Source organism: Oncorhynchus masou, unplaced genomic scaffold (genome assembly GCF_036934945.1).
Source record: "Oncorhynchus masou masou isolate Uvic2021 unplaced genomic scaffold, UVic_Omas_1.1 unplaced_scaffold_4017, whole genome shotgun sequence".
Taxonomy (NCBI): Eukaryota; Metazoa; Chordata; class Actinopteri; order Salmoniformes; family Salmonidae; genus Oncorhynchus; species Oncorhynchus masou.
In genome coordinates, this window is record NW_027010417.1 from 1 (window position 1) to 10000 (window position 10000).

The 10000-nt window shown below is 45.0% G+C and overlaps 1 pseudogene; it reads left to right on the forward strand.

Annotated features, from left to right (window-relative positions):
• Positions 1-189: 189 nt before the first annotated feature.
• LOC135534854 (SR-related and CTD-associated factor 4-like) overlaps positions 190-10000 on the forward strand; it is a 26123-nt pseudogene continuing 16312 nt past the window's right edge.

Sequence of the window (10000 nt, forward strand, 5' to 3'; positions counted from 1 at the left end):
TTCCCTGCCAAATATGTACGTGACTAATAAGATTAGTTTTTTATTTGAGGTGTACCTACCATAGGAGTCACCTCAAAGCGTACCGTTGACTTTGTACAGACCTACTGTGCTGCAGGAGTTAGACCTGTTTTTGTTGTTGTTGTTGGTCATCTCCTCTCCCTCTTCGTCTCTTCTCTTTCTTTCCCCCAGCTGTTCTCCTTGGATGGACATGAAGCCCCCAATATCTCGAGCCAAGATGATATCCATCACTAAGTCAGCCATCAAAGCTATGAAGGTAAGTTGTGTGTGGTATGAGAGTATAAATCGATGCTTTGTGGAGGGAGAGAAGTCGTGCTCTCGACAGGGACAGCTGGTGGCGTGTGTTTGTGTGTGTGTGTGTGTGTGTGTGTGTGTGTGTGTGTGTGTGTGTGTGAGATAAAACCACTGAACCAGCTCTGTCTGCTCGGTTCCGTGTCGGACCACAAGTCTAAGACAACACCATGTGTTTCTGTTTCCAAGTCCTCAGAGCCAGACACAGATTAAATGGTTTCTGTTGAGATTCGGACAACTGAACCATTTTTCCCCCGATCCAATTCTAACTGCCGTTAATTAAGGTAAATCCGTTTTGAATTCAATCACTTTTTTTTTGATAGCATCCATTTTGTTTTAAACAAAACATTCCATACACGTTTTCCCAAGGAAGAAGTGGTCAGAAAGTGATGTTTTCGGACCTGAAGGCCAAAACATTCAGGAGATCAAAGGTGCTCAAAGTTGACCCATTTTTGCATAACGTGAAACAGTCATGTCTCCACTGGAACATATGAAGGGTTGAGTTTGATACCATTTAAAAAAACTTTACAAACAGCGTTGTCAAACTATTTCATATTATTATTATTATTATTAAAATGTTTTTAATAACAATGAACCTTGACCAATAACAGTTTGCCGTAGTTCCCTAGAACAGTTGAGCCTGTCACGTGTTTGTTTTGTAAATTACACAGCAGGAGAAAGAGCGGGAACCGATGAGGTCAGCTGTGTATTGGGTTTAACTTGCTAGTTATCTCAGTGTCTGAATTAATATGGAGACGGGCATCGTTAGTGTTAGCTTTCTGCTGTGCTAGTTATCTCAGTTAGTATCTGAATTCATATGGAGACAGGCATCGTATAGTGTTGGCTTTCTGCTGTGCTAGTTATCTCAGTTAGTATCTGAATTAATATGGAGACAGGCATCGTATAGTGTTAGCTTTCTGCTGTGCTAGTTATCTCAGTGTCTGAATTAATATGGAGACGGGCATCGTATAGTGTTAGCTTTCTGCTGTGCTAGTTATCTCAGTGTCTGAATTAATATGGAGACAGGCATCGTATAGTGTTAGCTTTCTGCTGTGCTAGTTATCTCAGTGTCTGAATTAATATGGAGACAGGCATCGTATAGTGTTAGCTTTCTGCTGTGCTAGTTATCTCAGTGTCTGAATTAATATGGAGACAGGCATCGTATAGTGTTAGCTTTCTGCTGTGCTAGTTATCTCAGTGTCTGAATTAATATGGAGACAGGCATCGTATAGTGTTAACTAGCACAGCAGAAAGCTATCTCAGTATCTGAATTAATATGGAGACAGGCATCGTATAGTGTTAGCTTTCTGCTGTGCTAGTTATCTCAGTTAGTATCTGAATTAATATGGAGACAGGCATCGTATAGTGTTAGCTTTCTGCTGTGCTAGTTATCTCAGTGTCTGAATTAATATGGAGACAGGCATCGTATAGTGTTAACTAGCACAGCAGAAAGCTATCTCAGTATCTGAATTAATATGGAGACAGGCATCGTATAGTGTTAGCCTCCTGCTGTGCTAGTTATCTCAGTGTCTGAATTAATATGGAGACAGGTATCGTTAGTGTTAGCTTTCTGCTGTGCTAGTTATCTCAGTGTCTGAATTAATATGGAGACAGGTATCGTTAGTGTTAGCTTTCTGCTGTGCTAGTTATCTCAGTGTCTGAATTAATATGGAGACGGGCATCGTATAGTGTTAGCTTTCTGCTGTGCTAGTTATCTCAGTGTCTGAATTAATATGGAGACAGGCATCGTATAGTGTTAGCTTCCCTGCTGTGCTAGTTATCTCGGTGTCTGAATTAATATGGAGACAGGCATCGTATAGTGTTAGCTTCCCTGCTGTGCTAGTTATCTCAGTGTCTGAATTAATATGGAGACAGGCATCGTTAGTGTTAGCTTTCTGCTGTGCTAGTTATCTCAGTGTCTGAATTAATATGGAGACAGGCATCGTATAGTGTTGGCTTTCTGCTGTGCTAGTTATCTCAGTGTCTGAATTAATATGGAGACGGGTATCGTTAGTGTTAGCTTTCTGCTGTGCTAGTTATCTCAGTGTCTGAATTAATATGGAGACAGGCATCGTATAGTGTTAGCTTCCCTGCTGTGCTAGTTATCTCGGTGTCTGAATTAATATGGAGACAGGCATCGTATAGTGTTAGCTTCCCTGCTGTGCTAGTTATCTCAGTGTCTGAATTAATATGGAGACAGGCATCGTTAGTGTTAGCTTTCTGCTGTGCTAGTTATCTCAGTGTCTGAATTAATATGGAGACAGGCATCGTATAGTGTTAGCTTTCTGCTGTGCTAGTTATCTCAGTGTCTGAATTAATATGGAGACAGGCATCGTATAGTGTTGGCTTTCTGCTGTGCTAGTTATCTCAGTGTCTGAATTAATATGGAGACGGGCATCGTATAGTGTTAGCTTTCTGCTGTGCTAGTTATCTCAGTGTCTGAATTAATATGGAGACAGGCATCGTATAGTGTTAGCTTTCTGCTGTGCTAGTTATCTCAGTGTCTGAATTAATATGGAGACAGGCATCGTATAGTGTTAGCTTTCTGCTGTGCTAGTTATCTCAGTATCTGAATTAATATGGAGACAGGCATCGTATAGTGTTAGCTTTCTGCTGTGTTTGAGAAGTCAAAGCGCTCTGGATAAGTTCTTGATTTCCTTGCGTTTTTATTCTCCTCTGCTCCTCCTCCCTCTTCTCCGAGCAGAGCAGGCCCGTTGCCCTAGCAACTCCACACAGACTCAGTGTGTAACATGGTACTATGTCAGTGGTCATACCTTCCTGTCTGGTAGTAATGTGGTTACCATGGTAACATGTCAGATTGGTCATGCCTTCTTGTCTGGTAGTAATGGGGCTACCATGGTAACATGTCAGAGCGTTTATACCTTCCTGTGTTGTGGTAATGGGGTTACCTTGGTAACACGTCAGAGTGTTTATGCCTTCCTGTCTGGTGTCCCTTATACAGTATTAGTTCCTTGATCCTGGTCCAGAATACCCAGGGTTTCTCCCTCCTCATATTGACTGATACCTGATCATGGTGTAGAACATACAGGGTTTCTCCCTCCCCCATATTGACTGATCCTGGTCCAGAATACCCAGGGTTCCTCCCTCCTCATATTGACTGATACCTGATCATGGTGTAGAACATACAGGGTTTCTCCCTCCCCATATTGACTGATCCTGGTCCAGAATACCCAGGGTTTCTCCCTCCCATATTGACTGATCCTGGTCCAGAATACCCAGGGTTTCTCCCTCCCATATTGACTGATCCTGGTCCAGAATACCCAGGGTTTCTCCCTCCCATATTGACTGATCCTGGTTCAGAATACCCAGGGTTTCTCCCTCCCATATTGACTGATCCTGGTCCAGAATACCCAGGGTTTCTCCCTCCCCATATTGACTGATCCTGGTCCAGAATACCCAGGGTTTCTCCCTCTCCATATTGACTGATACCATTAAATAATAATACAAAATACAATACCACAAGTAAAGTTATGTAGTTAAATGTTAATGCTGCTTCACCAGGTCTCTGTCCATTCAGAGACGTCAGTATCAAGCCTGTCTGTCAGAGTGCCAGGTCTCTGTCCATTCAGAGACATCAGTATCTGTCTGTCTGTCTGTCTGTCTGTCTGTCTGTCTGTCTGTCTGTCTGTCTGTCTGTCTGTCTGTCTGGACAGAGTGTCTATGTGATGGTTACATGTTTCTTGTAACACACATAGGTCACTGTTCTATTACCAATGGCAGTTAGGTAGGTCATATTTGACTCAAAACAAGTACTATGTTGAAGTTTGAACAGGTCAGACTAAAACCTACCTAATTCTGTTCTCCTCATCGATGACTGTTGATGAGCAGGCACGTGGTCAGGCTGGAGGTGAGGTCTTTGCCAGAGCCTCATTGATGGACATAGCAGCATAGCTTAGTTCCTGGCCCCTCATCAAAGATACTGGTCGATCACACACGCGCGCACACACACACACGCACACACACGCACACACACACACACACACACAGAGAGATTACATTATCAATGGTGGTTATGATTATCTTGGTGGAACCAAACTGATGGATGTGTCCAGCTTTCTATTTCACTTCAGATATCATCAAATGAAATAGAATGATAAACACAGATCAGGCTGGTTCCCACCAGGCTAGGTTATACCCTGGACATTATATAGTGATCAGGCTGGTTCCACCAGGCTAGGTTATACCCTGGACATTATATAGTGATCAGGCTGGTTCCCACCAGGCTAGGTTATACCCTGGACATTATATAGTGATCAGGCTGGTTCCACCAGGCTAGGTTATACCCTGGACATTATATAGTGATCAGGCTGGTTCCCACCAGGCTAGGTTATACCCTGGACATTATATAGTGATCAGGCTGGTTCCCACCAGGCTGGGTTATACCCTGGACATTATATAGTGATCAGGCTGGTTCCACCAGGCTGGGTTATACCCTGGACATTATATAGTGATCAGGCTGGTTCCACCAGGCTAGGTTATACCCTGGACATTATATAGTGATCAGGCTGGTTCCACCAGGCTAGGTTATACCCTGGACATTATATAGTGATCAGGCTGGTTCCACCAGGCTAGGTTATACCCTGGACATTATATAGTGATCAGGCTGGTTCCCACCAGGCTAGGTTATACCCTGGACATTATATAGTGATCAGGCTGGTTATACCCTGGACATTATATAGTGATCAGGCTGGTTATACCCTGGACATTATATAGTGATCAGGCTGGTTCCACCAGGCTAGGTTATACCCTGGACATTATATAGTGATCAGGTTGGTTCTACCAGGCTAGGTTATACCCTGGACATTATATAGTGATCAGGTTGGTTCTACCAGGCTAGGTTATACCCTGGACATTATATAGTGATCAGGTTGGTTCTACCAGGCTAGGTTATACCCTGGACATTATATAGTGATCAGGTTGGTTCTACCAGGCTAGGTTATACCCTGGACATTATATAGTGATCAGGTTGGTTCTACCAGGCTGGGTTATACCCTGGACATTATATAGTGATCAGGTTGGTTCTACCAGGCTGGGTTATACCCTGGACAAAGCTGTTGTCACTGACAGGTGAAGGTTGCTGGCTGGATACTTGCCAACATGTTCCATTCATAGGAATGTTCCCAGTGAGGTCATGTGGTTGACTGTTCCATTCATAGGAATGTTCACAGTGAGGTCATGTGGTTGACTGTTCCATTCATAGGAATGTTCCCAGTGAGGTCATGTGGTTGACTGTTCCATTCATAGGAATGTTCACAGTGAGGTCATGTGGCTGACTGTTCCATTCATAGGAATGTTCCCAGTGAGGTCATGTGGTTGACTGTTCCATTCATAGGAATGTTCACAGTGAGGTCATGTCTGACTGTTCCATTCACAGGAATGCTCACAGTGAGGTCATGTGGTTGTCTGTTCCATTCACAGGAATGTTCACAGTGAGGTCATGTCTGACTGTTCCATTCACAGGAATGCTCACAGTGAGGTCACGTGGTTGACTGTTCTATTCATAGGAATGTTCCCAGTGAGGTCATGTGGTTGACTGTTCTATTCATAGGAATGTTCACAGTGAGGTCATGTGGTTGACTGTTCCATTCACAGGAATGCTCACAGTGAGGTCACGTGGTTGACTGTTCTATTCATAGGAATGCTCACAGTGAGGTCATGTGGTTGACTGTTCCATTCATAGGAATGTTCCCAGTGAGGTCATGTGGTTGACTGTTCCATTCATAGGAATGCTCACAGTGAGGTCATGTGGTTGACTGTTCCATTTATAGGAATGTTCACAGTGAGGTCATGTGGTTGACTGTTCTATTCATAGGAATGTTCCCAGTGAGGTCACGTGGTTGACTGTTCCATTCATAGGAATGTTCACAGTGAGGTCACGTGGTTGACTGTTCCATTCATAGGAATGTTCACAGTGAGGTCACGTGGTTGACTGTTCTATTCATAGGAATGCTCACAGTGAGGTCACGTGGTTGACTGTTCTATTCATAGGAATGCTCACAGTGAGGTCACGTGGTTGACTGTTCCATTGATAGGAATGCTCACAGTGAGGTCACGTGGTTGACTGTTCCATTGATAGGAATGCTCACAGTGAGGTCACGTGGTTGACTGTTCCATTGATAGGAATGCTAACAGTGAGGGCATGTCTGAATGATGTCAATGAGGGACCCCTTGCTGGTCATCTCGATACTGCGTGTTCAGCTGCAAACTGGACATCTCTAGAACTGCAGCAGGCACTCTTATGAGGTGGCGTTGACTGGGAGGGCCAGTGACAGGGTGATTTAAGAGACAGCCAAGTGGTAAATTGTATTTTGTTGTAAAGAAAGGACAAGGATTTTTTTTCTTCTAATGACTACTAGTCATATCTTCTTTCGCCTACTAGTTCATCAAGCCGGTTATTTTTTTTATGATTCAACTTTTCACATAACACATTACCTGTCGTTGTCGATGAAGCCGTCCGTGTCCTCAGGGCAGTAAATCACGTCACTATCAGAGGCCTCGTGATGGGGGTGTCCTTTACTTAGGATATCGAGGGAGACTGGCAACAACAGAGGGGGTGTAACAGGGCTACTTCTATCGTAGGAGTCGAGGGAGACTGGCAACAACAGAGGAGGTGTAACAGAGCTACTTCTATCATAGGAGTCGAGTGAGACTGGTCACAACAGAGGAGGTGTAACAGGGCTACTTCTATCATAGGAGTCGAGGGAGACTCTGGTCACAACAGAGGAGGTGTAACAGGGCTACTTCTATCGTAGGAGTCGAGGGAGACTCTGATCACAACAGAGGAGGTGTAATGGGGCTACTTCTATCATAGGAGTCGAGGGAGACTAGCAACAACAGAGGAGGTGTAACAGGGCTACTTCTATCATAGGAGTCGAGGGAGACTGGTCACAACAGAGGAGGTGTAACAGGGCTACTTCTATCATAGGAGTCGAGGGAGACTGGCAACAACAGAGGAGGTGTAACAGGGCTACTTCTATCATAGGAGTCGAGGGAGACTGGTCACAACAGAGGAGGTGTAACAGGGCTACTTCTATCATAGGAGTCGAGAGAGAATGGCAACAACCATGGCACTTTCATTCTGAGTTCTTGCTTGACAAGTTGTTAAAATAGCAAGTGAACCTTCGAATGCAATTTATTTTTGGAGGTCGGTCAACCATTGCTCCTTCTGGTAGATTCCGGCGTCCGTTCAACTGTGCGCTTTTTGCCGAACAGAAAAACAGGGTCGACGATTGTCATCATCCCTCAATTATAAACGTAGCTCGAGAAATAAGGTCATCTCGTTTGGAAGTTAATTCTATGCTTTATAGACCGACTAATTTGTTATTTAAAAAACAAACAAACAAGACATTTCTGGAATAGAAACGCTGTTTGTAAAGTTTTTTAAATGGTATCGAACTCAACCCTTCATATGTTCCAGTGGAGACATGACTGTTTCACGTTATGCAAAAACGGGTCAACTTTGAGCACCTTTGATCTCCTGAATGTTTTGGCCTTCAGGTCCGAAAACATCACTTTCTGACCACTTCTTCCTTGGGAAAACATGTATGGAATGTTTTGTTTAAAACAAAATGGATGCTCTCAACAACAACAAAAAAGTGATTGAATTCAAAACGGATTTACCTTAATTAACGGCAGTTAGAATTGGATCGGGGGAAAATGGTTCAGTTGTCCGAATCTCAACAGAAACCATTTAATCTGTGTCTGGCTCTGAGGACTTGGAAACAGAAACACATGGTGTTGCCTTAGACTTGTGGTCCGACACGGAACCGAGCAGACGGAGCTGGTTCAGTGGTTTTATCACACACACACACACACACACACACACACACACACACACAAAATTATTAATGTTTTTAACAAAAGGATGTGAGAAAAAGTGATTTTAAAACCCATTAATGACTGAACGTCTCCATTAAAATATATATAACCTTTATTTAACGAGGCAAGTCGATCAAGAACAAATTCTTGTTTATAATGACGGCCTACCGGGGAACAGTGGGTTAACTGCCTCGTTCAGGGGAACAGTGGGCTAACTGCCTCGTTCAGGGGAACAGTGGGCTAACTGCCTCGTTCAGGGGAACAGTGGGCTAACTGCCTCGTTCAGGGGAACAGTGGGCTAACTGCCTCGCTCAGGGAACAGTGGGCTAACTGCCTCGCTCAGGGGAACAGTGGGTTAACTGCCTCGTTCAGGGAACAGTGGGCTAACTGCCTCGCTCAGGGGAACAGTGGGCTAACTGCCTCGCTCAGGGGAACAGTGGGCTAACTGCCTGCGCCCAGGGGAACAGTGGGCTAACTGCCTCGTCCAGGGGAACAGTGGGCTAACTGCCTCGTCCAGGGGAACAGTGGGCTAACTGCCTCGTCCAGGGGAACAGTGGTTTAAACTGCCTCGTTCAGGGGGACAGTGGGCTAACTGCCTCGTTCAGGGGGACAGTGGGTTAAACTGCCTCGTTCAGGGGAACAGTTGGTTAACTGCCTCGTTCAGGGGAACAGTGGTTTAAACTGCCTCGTTCAGGGGGCAGAACAACCGATTTTGACCTTGTCAGCTCGGGGGGGATTTGATCTTGCAACCTTTCGGTTACAAGTCCAACGCTCGAACCACTAGGCTACCTGCCGCCCCCAGGATACACTAAACATCCTTTTAATGAAGCCTAGTCCTGCACTGGAAAACTGGCTCCATTTGAAAAGAGAATTTTAAGTCCTTGACTAGGCTTCCGTCTGTGTCTGTTACTAAAACTCTGTGACATCTCTCTTCTCCCTTCCAGTTATATAAACACGTGGTCCAGATTGTTGAGAAGTTCGTTAAAAAGGTGAGGTGCCTCCACACGTCATCATCTTCTACACACTATACTTTTGGGATAGTCAACTCTGATCCTTAAGAGATCCTAATTACTGCTAGTTTTCTGTTCTACCTAATAATCAATATCACCCAGTTGGTGACCCGGGCCAACATCAGTCCCTGATTTTAAAGGTGAAGAATTTAAGAAAGCAGTGGAACTGGCTTGGAGGTTCATTGGGGCCTAAATATTATCCACAGCCCAAACTTCCTAGCATTGGGGCCTAGACATTATCCACAGCCCAAACTTCCTAGCATTGGGGGTTGTTTCTGGATATGGAGTGTTGATGTGTTGGATGTTACACTGAAGACTCACTTTTTACATATCTATATCTCGTGCTGTCTGCCTGTCTCGCTGTCTGCCTGTCTCGCTGTCTGCCTGTCTCGCTGTCTGCCTGTCTCGCTGTCTGTCTGCCTGTCTCGCTGTCTGTCTGCCTGTCTCGCTGTCTGTCTGTCTCGCTGTCTGTCTGTCTCGCTGTCTGTCTGTCTCGCTGTCTGTCTGTCTCGCTGTCTGTCTGTCTCGCTGTCTGTCTGTCTCGCTGTCTGTCTGTCTCGCTGTCTGTCTGTCTGTCTCGCTGTCTGTCTGTCTCGCTGTCTCGCTGTCTGTCTGTCTCGCTGTCTGTCTGTCTCACTGTCTGTCTGTCTGTCTCGCTGTCTGTCTGTCTCGCTGTCTGTCTGTCTGTCTCGCTGTCTGTCGTTCTCGCTATCTGTCGTTCTCGCTGTCTGTCTGTCTCGCTGTCTGTCTGTCTCGCTGTCTGTCTGTCTCGCTGTCTGTCTGTCTGTCTGTTTCGCTGTCTGTCTGTCTCGCTGTCTGTCTGTCTGTCTCGCTGTCTGTCT